Below are 9,025 nucleotides of genomic sequence, written 5' to 3' on the forward strand. Positions count from 1 at the left end.
CAGCAAAAAAGAAGACATTTTGAAGAAAAGGGACTAAAAGCATTAAAGAAAGAAACTTTGGGAATTAAAAGATTAAAAGTGAAGAAAATCTGGAAAAGATTATTCACGACGTGAGACTTAAAGAATTCACGACGTGAAGAGTTGGTTCTAGAAGATATGTACGTGGGTGAATGAATCTTTGACGGGCACGGTTATCTACAATTCACGACGTGAATATCTTATTATTCACGACGTGAATTTATGGATATCAGCAACTATATAAATCCTTGACCATTACGAATAGAGGCAACTTTTGGCTGGAGATAGGAGTTCCAGAAGGTGATTTTGAGGAGAGAAAAGTTCTGGAAAGAGGCTTTCAACATCAAAAAAAGTGAAGATCCATATTTTAGTTTATTTTAGTTAATTAAGAACATGTTTCCTTTCAATTCAACTTGTGTTATTTTGTTAGTTGCTATGATGAGCAGCTAAATCTAGCTACTCTTGTTTAGCTAGATGAAGCTTCCAACTTATGAATAGCTCAATTTTTATGGATTAGTTTAGTTGGTAAAATTGCTTGTGTTTGATTTGTATTACCTAGCATGCTTATGTTTGTTTCTCTAATTGCTTGATTGCATGTTCTGTGTAGCTTAGTGACCATTAACTGCATGAACTTGTTTACCTAATGATTTAGTGAACATTGAATTGTTAGAGCTAGGATTGACCAATCTTAGTTAGTAATTAGAGTAAATAAGCTTAGCTATGCTAGAGAACGTGTATTGTGACTATAATTGTGTTTATATAACAAATCTTACATAGCATATTCATAATTAGTTCTGTGTTTAATTGTGTGTGAACATACATGGGTTGACATGAATTAGTTAATTATTGGTAAAGTTAGAACTAAATTACTAATATAATTAAAACCAACTAGATGATCCATAAACATTAGCTAGCCATAAGAAAGAAGTGGATTCAAACTAAACAAGAGTGTGTTTTTATTTATCAAATTTGATTTAAGTTCGTCTGATCTTGTAAAATCAGATAAAACCCCTTTTAAACTTGTCAATAATTAGGTTAATTTAATAGTAAGTAAATTAATTAGTAACACCGTTCCCTGTGATCGACACCCGACTTACCCAAACTGTACTGTAATCTGACTAGGTACACTGCCTATAAGTGCATAGTTAGTTTAAGTTCGTTAGGTTATAAATATTAAAATTAGTGGTTACTTTTGTGCACATCAAGTTTTTGGTGCCGTTGCCAGGGAACAACTTAGATTATTAGTTTATTTAGTTGCATTAGATTAATCGAACCCTTTTTGTGGAATAAAATCTGCAAAAAATTAATTAGTTATTTATTTGTTATTTTAGCTTAGTTGGTTAGCATATAATTTTTTTTTGTTTTCTGTTTCTGTCACAGAATTCACGACGTGAGTTTTAATAAGCTCACGGCGTGAAAGCTGTGATTTCAGTTTTTAGTATTTTCTTATTTAGTTCAGTTTTATGTTTTTTTTTAGTTTAGCAAGTTGCAGGAGTTCATGACCAGAGGCTCAAACACACCCTTGGTGCCACCACTTGAGGATCCCGAGTCTGCAATTCACAAGAAAAAGACGCCCTTACAAGAATTGAAGTCAGATTTTTCAAGGAAGTCAGGAAAGAAGACAGGAGAGTCAAGTTCATCCGCGAGGCACAAGAGCAACTTTGAGCACTTGGATCAAACACCCGTCCAAACCGAGTCCGAATACGATACCGAGCCGGAATTTGAAGAACACACGAGCGAACCCGAGAACGAGCCAAGGAACGAGATGGCAACAATTGAAGAGATGTCCATGGGAGCTTACAAGAAGTGGATCCGAGAAGATATAGGTCCCGGTTTAGTCCAACCCGTAATACCTGCCACTGCCACATTCGAATTGAAGGGGCATATATTGACTGCACTGAAGGATATCCCATTTTTTGGGAAAGATCATCAGGATGCTTTTAAGCATCTAGATGAAGTCAACGACATTGCGGATTACTTCAATATCCCAAATGTCAACAGAAACACCGTCTTGCTTAGGATGCTTCCCATTACTTTCAAAGAGCTGCTAAGGAGTGGTTAAAGTCACTTCCACCGGGTACAATTACCACTTGGGCTCAAATGCGTGAGCAATTCCTGGACCAGTTTTGCCCACCATCCAAGATAGCCAAACTCAAGAAGGCAATAGCCAACTTTGAGCAACAGCCGGGGGAGTCATTATACGAAGCATGGGAGCGGTACAAGGGCTTGCTCAGAAATTGCCCTCAGCATAATCTAAATGTGCAACAAGAGATGTCGATCTTCTATGATGGGGTCAACGTTATGACGAGACAACTCCTTGAATCTCAAGGACCTTTGACAAAGAAAAATCCAAGGGAGGTTAAGGAGCTGATTGAAGAATTCGCGAAGCACTCTCGCGAATACCACAACCCTAGGCAAGATGGAATCAAAAGCAGTGGAGGGGCCCAAACTGAAGAAATAGCAGCTGTGATGGCTATGCTGAATAATTTGGATCGAAGGATAACACAAATGGACCAGTCAATACATGCCATAATAGTGGGTTGCGAGAGATGTAGTGGTCCACACTTGACCAAAGACTGCAATTTAGATGAGTTTGGGAACAAAAAAGCTCAAGTGTGCTACTCAAGTGGGGATAAGTTTGATGAGGAATGGAGGAAACCGAAGAAGGAGTGGCTGCCATATGAAGAGTATAAGAAGCAAAAAGAAGAGAAGTATAGGCAGACAGGTTGAGGCTTTTATCAAAAGGAGCAGCCACCAGCCGAGAAGAAACCCGGTCTAGAGACTATGTTGATGAAGTTTATGGAAGCTTCGGAAAAGAGACACGATGCCACTGATTTTGCTATTAATGAACAACAAACTTTAATTAAGAATCAACAAGCCTCCATCCATAACCTTGAAGTTCAAGTTGGTCAACTAGTCACTCTAGTTCATGAGAAGTTATCCCCGAAAAATACCGAAACGAAGACCCAATCTCATGTAATAGCCATAGACATCGAAGAAGTAGCCATCTCTGAGTTCCTGGAGGCATTGGAAGAAGAACCACAACAGCCCGATCCAAAGATGAAGAAGACCAAGGTCGAAAATCATGAAGCTGTTGAGTTCCAGAATTCATGACGTGAACCTTATATGTTCATGACGTGGGCCCATCATGAACAGAAAAATTCTGCAGTTGGTTCAGTTTATCAGCCGCCTTTGCCTTTTCCTTCCCAAGCTACCCTCAGTCCACTGGAGAGAGAGCATAGAGAGTTTGTCAAGCATGTGAAGGGGATCCCAATTAATACTCCCTTTGTCGAGTCCTTATCCAAAACTCCCGAGCATCAAAAATTACTACAAGATTTGATAGACACTCGCAAGCAATTAAAGAAGCAGTCTAAGGTGGTTCTAAGTGAACAAAGCTCAAAAGCTGTGTTGGGAGAGACACCAGAGAAGATGGGGGATCCTGGACGCCTCACTCTTCCGTGTGAGTTTGGTAATAAATTGAAGGTTAATGCTTTAGCCGATTCTGGGGTTAGCATTAATTTGATGCCTTTTTCATTTTATAAAAACTTGGAAATTCAGAAGATGAAGGCTACAAAAATGACGATTCACATGGCGAACCGTTCAGTGACACAACCCCGGGGCATAGTGGAGGATATTTTGGTGAAAATTGGAAAATTTGTTTTTCCAATAGATTTTGTAGTTTTGGATATGAAGGAAGATCCCGATGTTCCAATTATCCTTGGCCGTCCATTGCTTAACACTGCTGGAGATTTGGTTGATATTCGCGAGTGTATGCTTACCTTGAGAGTTGGAGATGAAAAAGAAGTTTTTGGGATAGAAGATAGCTTCCCAAAGGAACATGTTCAAGAAGAGGTGTTCACAATCAATGCAGATAATGAACTTGAAGAACTGGAAAAGCTTATGGAAGAAGAGATCAAGGCAGTTCATCAAGTCAAAAGAACAAAACCTAGAGCACTGTTCTATTTTTGGTTGAAGTCATAGCTTAAAAGAGTCCACCTTCTTGGGTGAGCAAAAAGGAGGAGGAGATGACAAGTGATGAAGAGGAGGTCACTTCAAGAGTGACAAAGTCGGTGGTGAAAGAGGAGGAGGATGCGATGAAGTGCAAGGAAGAAACTAAAGGGACCAAACGCAAGCTTGAAGAAGAGGTGAAAGTTAAAAAAGAGAATTCAAAGAAGGCATACAAAAGGCGAGTTCAGGCTTACAAGAGACGATTCAAGGAACAAAAGATCCTAGTGGTGGATTCTTCCGAGGACTCAACGTAGGAGGCACGGAGTCCAGCTCAAGACTCCAAGAAAAAGAAGCGCTTCTCGGGAGGCAACCCGAGTTTGGTTTGCAAAATTTTTCTTTTTCTTTTTGCATTTTAGTTTTAAAAACTTAGATCATGTCATCCAAATCTATTAGAACATAATTAAGCACTGAATGTAGGGACCTTAAAATGGAAGTAGTAATAATTGAGAACTTAGTATTAAGTTAAAATTGATTTTTTTTTCTTCCAGACACTATTCACGACGTGAATTTTAAGCAATTCACGACGTGAATTGTGAATGAACTGGACAAATAATCCATGATATGGCTTAGCCAATTAGACTAGCAAGCCAAAGATTAGTCCGTGAGTACATGGCCCAAACACTATTCACGACGTGAATCTTACAGAATTCACGACGTGAATTTTTGAAAGCACGGGACCACAAATTAAATCCCTAGAAACCAGTAAACCCTTCATTTGTTTATTCTTCACGAAGTGGAAGCAGAAATTGGTCCCCCCTTGGTCCACATTGCTGCGATTTTAGCAGACAACTCTACTAATCTTCCTTGTGCTTACGTAATACTTCTAACAAAGGAATGGCTACAAGAAGAGAGGTTCTAGCTGGGGTTGCGGGTTTGCACCCGTTTTACAATTTTCCCGCAATAATGCCTCGCGATGTCTTGACCCGTTGGAACAACAGATTGGGGTGGCTCTACAACAGGGAAATTGCAGTTGCTCCAACATTCAATTGGACAAGATTGAGGGAAGTAGGGCTCGTAGACCGGGTGGGCCCGTTTTTGACAGAGATATTTATCGGAGATGGGTATTCGTTTACCTGTTCCGGTTGACAAAATCTGTTCCGGGTACAAGAGCGGGTCTACAAGGAGTTTTGTGTCGAGTTTTTTTTCGCAACGTTGACATTTCAGGAAACTGTTCAAGATCCACATTGGCCACAGGCGTTGGTATTTCGTTTGGGGGGTGAGTACCGGGAGTGCAGCCTGGTTGAGTTTGCTTGGAGAGTAGGACTGTATGATCGACAGGAGGCTATGACTCCCGAGTTTGGCATGTTTTTGAGTGGGGCTGCTAGAGGATATGCGGAGGGTGTCACGGGGTATTCTTTTTGGCATAATATTGCCTCTGGAATGTTTAATTCCGGAGTATCTCCCGAGAGCAGTATTCGGTCCCCGATCCATCACTTACTTCACCGGTTCATCACCTTTTCCATCAACCATAAGAGGCATGGAGACAAAGTGACTAAGCAGAACTTATTCTTCTTATGGTGCATCTTACATCCTGGTGTCTGTTCCAACATCCCGTATTTTCTAGCCCGTTTTCTGGCCGGGTCTGCCGCAAGTTCGCGCCCTGGGAGCCCCATTTTTTGGGGGGGCATTTTGTTACCCGTTTGGTCCGCTCTTATCATTTGGTTGTTCCCGATATTACTAGATCCATGACGTGTGTGGACGAGCATGACATTGGTATGGGATATTTGGAAACTATGCGGGTGGTCAGAAATTTTGGGTCGCAGTGGGGCATAGTACCATCAGATGTTGAGGGTGATGATGAGGATGATCAGCCGGCCGACCAACCTGCACCAGAGCTGAGACCGAGGCGCAGGAATGTGAGAGGAAGAGGATACCGCGGGCAGCCGATACACCCACCTGCTTCCATGGTTGGTGCGCCTTTTGGGAGTGATATGGCTGGTTACTTTGACCAGTTATCATTGAGTGTGAATTGGATAGGTGGCACTATGGAGAATGTTATCCGACATCTTGGGGTGGAGCAGCCGCCTCATTTAGGGTATCATTACCCAATTTGCCCATGATGGTCGGAGTATGGTGGACGCGGAGGTGATGGAGTTGGAACCAGTGGAGCACATGAGGAAGAGGAGGATGATTGATTGTTATTTATTTTTATTTTGTTTGATTTGTTTTTGGTTTGTTTTTAGTTTGTTTTTATGGGATTGTAAGAACTACTTTGAATATTATGTTACTTTTATTCTTTGTTGTTGGTTGTTTCTCAGAAATTGCTAGGAGCGCCTTGAGAGGATAGCGAGTTATGAGTGCTTACGTCTTTAGCCGGGAGTGTTTAATGCCGAGAGTCGAGACCCATATTTTCAAAATAAGTGTGGGGTGAGTCAAGAGAGTGGCGAGTCAGCAAAAGAGTCATCAACTGATGAATTTAGAAGAGTCTTAATACATTAAGACATTAGAAGAAGAATTGGCAATGTTTTTCTGACTGCCCGGTTTTCACGACGTGAACTTTTATTATTCACGTCGTGAGTCAGTTATCAGGAGGTTCTCAGAATACGCTTAGTTTCGATTTCACGTCGTGAATTGTCTTAAACTCACGTCGTGAATATGAGATTTTTACAATTTCAAGGCCCTTGACATTTTAGTCTTCTATGGGTTGATGCTATTCTTCTTGTCAATCTATTGAAGATTATTTTGGCTCATTTTTACCACCATACGATGTGGCGTATGCTTTCCCACATTGGTCATTCTACTTTTGGAGATTTACACCATATTTGAAGACGGTTGTAGGCTCGATTTCATGTTTTGCTGGTATACTCCTTATTTTGCGCGTTCAAGATCCAAGTTTCTATTTTTGGAGTCCATATTCAAGATGCACGTTTTCCACACTTTTGGAGATGTTCACGCCACTATCCCAGGGGAGTCTGTTCCTTTTTCTCCCTTTTCTTTAATTTTCTTTAATTTTGATGCATACAATGAGGGCATTGTATGACATAAGTGTGGGGTAGGGGTAGAAAAAGGAAATTGCTAGATAATGATACAATTTGATAGTAAAATTGAAAATTTAAAAATTGAAATTTTTAATAATTGAATCTAGTAATAATAATTTGAACTGTAGTTGCTAGTGTTATATGGGATGATTCGATAAAAGTTCAAATGTTTAGTTGAGCCAATATACGTTATAGTGCATTTGTGGCCTCCCTTATTTTAGTGAAATCATGGAACAAAAACATAACCCCGCTTGGTTTGAGGGATGCAATATGTTTAGCAGCCTAAACCTGAAATGTATCCAGGAAAATTATTATCATTAACCAATAAAGGTTGAGGTTGAGCGCCTCTGCTTAAGCATGTAGGTTTTGAGTGAAAAAAGTGAGGTACATGTAAAAAAAAAGAAGAGAGAATTGCAAGAAAAGTTGAAGAATTTTGGAGCAAATAAAGTGAAGATCAAAAGATCAAAATTCCAAGAAATTCAAAAAGTTGAAGATACCAAAAAATCAAACAACAAAGGTGGTGAATTCAAAGAAATCAAAGATCAAATTATCAAGGAAGTGAAGAATTCCAAAAGAGCTCCATAGTGGTATCATAGATTGTAATTCTAGATTATGTATGCTTAGGTTGCTCAACTAAAAATACCTTGTGGATAAGGAGGTTTTCTGCGGATGGATTTGGAGGGTTGCATAAAATGAGCATTGTTCGGAAAAAGTGGGCGAGTGTTTATGAAGATTGTGAGTATTTAAAGTATGGGGGTACTTTAGGAAAATTTTAGACACAAATGCATGCGTTGAGGTCTTGGCATAATGGCTGAGCTGGAGTCGGATTGTTCTATGTGATGTTAGTAATCAAGGGTTAAGTTTAAATTTGCTTGAGGGCAAACAAAGTCTAAGTGTGGGGTATTCTGATATTGCCATATTTATACTTAATTTTAGGCAATATTTAAGTACATTTTTATTAATAAGTTGGTAATTTGTTTAGAATAATGGTACTTATGAGCTTAAATGTTATTTACAGCAAAAAAGAAGACATTTTGAAGAAAAGGGACTAAAAGCGTTAAAGAAAGAAACTTTGGGAATTAAAAGATTAAAAGTGAAGAAAATCTGGAAAAAGATTATTCACGACGTGAGACTTAAAGAATTCATGACGTGAAGAGTTGGTTCTAGAAGACATGTACGCGGGTGAATGAATCCTTGACGGGCATAGTTATCTACAATTCACGACGTGAATATCTTATTATTCACGACGTGAATTTATGGATATCAGCAACTATATAAATCTTTGACCATTACGAATAGAGGCAACTTTTGGCTGGAAAGAGGAGTTCTAGACGGCGATTTTGAGGAGAGAAAAGTTCTGGGAAGAGGCTTTCAACATCAAAAAGAGTGAAGGTCCATAATTTAGTTTATTTTAGTTAATTAAGAACATGTTTCCTTTCAATTCAACTTGTGTTATTTTGTTAGTTGCTATCATGAGCAGCTGAATCTAGCTACTCTTGTTTAGCTAGATGAAGCTTCCAACTTATGAATAGCTCAAATTTTAGGGATTAGTTTAGTTGGTAAAATTGCTTGTGTTTGATTTGTATTACCTAGCATGCTTATGTTTGTTTCTCTAATTGCTTGATTGCATGTTTTGTGTAGCTTAGTGACCATTAACTGCATGAACTTGTTTACCTAATGATTTAGTGAACATTGAATTGTTAGAGCTAGGATTGACCAATCTTAGTTAGTAATTAGAGTAAATAAGCTTAGCTGTGCTAGAGAACGTGTATTGTGACTATAATTGCATTTATATAACAAATCTTACATAGCATATTCATAATTAGTTATGTGTTTAATTGTGTGTGAACATACATGGTTTGACATGAATTAGTTAATTATTGGTAAAGTTAGAACTAAATTACTAATATAATTAAAACCAACTAGATGATCCATAAACATTAGCTAGCCATAAGAAAGAACTGGATTCAAACTAAACAAGAGTGTGTTTTTATTTATCAAATTTGATTTAAGTTTTTCTG

The 9,025-nt window shown here is 38.8% G+C and overlaps 1 non-coding gene across 1 annotated transcript; it reads right to left on the reverse strand.

Annotated features, from left to right (window-relative positions):
- Nucleotides 1–2,166: 2,166 nt before the first annotated feature.
- LOC145080680 (small nucleolar RNA R71) lies at nucleotides 2,167–2,273 on the reverse strand. Its single transcript, XR_013695271.1, has one exon. It is a non-coding gene; the product is annotated as a small nucleolar RNA R71 (small nucleolar RNA).
- Between the last annotated feature and the right edge of the window lie 6,752 nt (nucleotides 2,274–9,025).

This window comes from Lactuca serriola, chromosome 1 (assembly GCF_051521515.1).
Source record: "Lactuca serriola cultivar US96UC23 chromosome 1, Lser_US96UC23_V15, whole genome shotgun sequence".
NCBI classification, from domain to species: Eukaryota; Viridiplantae; Streptophyta; class Magnoliopsida; order Asterales; family Asteraceae; genus Lactuca; species Lactuca serriola.